Genomic DNA, 1,862 nt, shown 5'->3' with positions numbered 1-1,862 from the left:
ACGTATGTCTATAAATGAACATCAATACATAATATGTATATGCATACTAGTATACATGCATGGATATGTACGTATATACATCTTGTAAGTGTATACCACGAGCCTGGTAGGGTGGTGGGCTAGGCATTAGGCTGCTGACAAGGTCAGCAGTCCCAATCGATCAGTCCATTCTTCAGAGAAAGATGTCTACTTCTGTACAGATTTTCCACCTTGGAGACTCCGTATAGGATTGCTAGGAGTCAGAATCAACTCTATGGCAGGAGGTGTGTGTGTGTGTGTGTGTGTTTGTGTGTTCAGCTTTGTTATATCCAGCATGCCTCAATTCTTTGGTGGTAAGGACTCATTACATTTAGTTTCGGGAAAGGAAAGGAGAAACCAAAGCAGCATAATAAAGGCAATGGGAGTATTCTTACTGTCGAGATAGTGAGCTTGGCCTCTCTCTTCCTCGTGTTCAGAGATAAAACTCAGACATCATCTGATAGCAAATCATAAGCGTGCACGAAAAAGGCCTTGAGGAAATTGGGGTCATCTCCCTAACCTGTAAGGCTAAGGTCATAGAGGGCAGTATTGCTTTGCTCAGGAGTCACTATCGTGCATAGCACATTGGGTGAGGCACAGGTCCCACTGGGCTAGGTTGGTGTTCTGAATTCTTAGGGTTGGCCCTCCACGTTCCACTTTTCCGGAGAGCTCAGCACAGTCTCCATAGTTTCTTACAGTCAACTTCCCTGTGTTTTATTCATCTTTATATTCCTAATCGAGGGCGAAGTCTAAGGCTGAAATATTCTCCAACGTGGTGAGTGAGGAGGCTGTTTTAAAGAAGTAGGTGCTGTGAACTCAATGGGACGGGATGCAGATTAGTGGTTGCCCAGGCTGGCGGGGGGAGACTGGGAGAAGGGTGAGTGAGACAGGACCTGGGGCTTCTTTGGTTAATGAAACTGTTCTAAAATGGATTGTGATGAGCACAGTCTTTAATTATACACTGTGCCGACACTAAGAGCTACTCCGTTGTATACTTCCAATGGGTGCACTTTATGATCTATAAATGATCTCCGCAAAACTGTTTAAAAAAACAAAAGTCGGTGTATAAGAATGGTGGGGGGAAATGGCGCAATGACACTTTAGGAAAAACTGGAAGTGACTGAAGACAACGTCTGTCCTCCATATGGCTGTCAGGGAAGAGAACTGGAAGCATTGGGGTTACAGGTCACTAGCGCTTTGTCCCGGGGGAAACCGGGAAGAGGGGAATCAGGAGGGCCGACCGCAAGCATTGAGAACACCAGGAAAGCCCAGTGGGATCTTGGCCAGACCCAATATTTTGTGCATGATAATGACCCCAGAGGAAAGCAATAGCCAATTTCCTTTTTCCTCCTCTACAATGGACTATTGACAAATTGAAATCCATTCACCTCCATCTGAACCACCTTATCTTTTCAGCTTGTTCCAACAAGTTCTACATGCTTCCCAGTTTTCCTTGGGTGATTTGCATGCAGTTTCCTTCCGTATGGAGGCAGAGTTTGACGTGTGCAATCTCAAGGTCCCCCAGCACCCCTATCCTGTTTCTTATCATCCCATAACCCATGATGATGTCAACGCTCTCTTTTTATAAAGGGGAACAAAGGCTTCCGATTCTCCTCTGTCTATACATATATTTTGCTTCCGTTGCCTCTCCTGAGTTTGGATCCTAAGTCTATCTTAGAAAACCATACCGAACTGCGTGGTTGGTTGTATGCACTGGTGTGTTGGCTACAGGCAAGAAGCATGGGCTGCTGCTGGGGCAGCCTGCAGGACGTGGTCGTCCCAACAGCACTATGTTTTAGAAACCATTCAGTTCCATCTTCGACTAGATGAAATTGAGGCCCAAC

The sequence above is a fragment of the Echinops telfairi genome, unplaced genomic scaffold (assembly GCF_000313985.2).
Source record: "Echinops telfairi isolate 266 unplaced genomic scaffold, ASM31398v2 ScPeMD7_10;HRSCAF=50, whole genome shotgun sequence".
Lineage (NCBI taxonomy): Eukaryota > Metazoa > Chordata > Mammalia > Afrosoricida > Tenrecidae > Echinops > Echinops telfairi.
The sequence above is the reverse complement of the archived record's forward strand: the minus strand, read 5'-3'. Positions refer to the sequence as shown.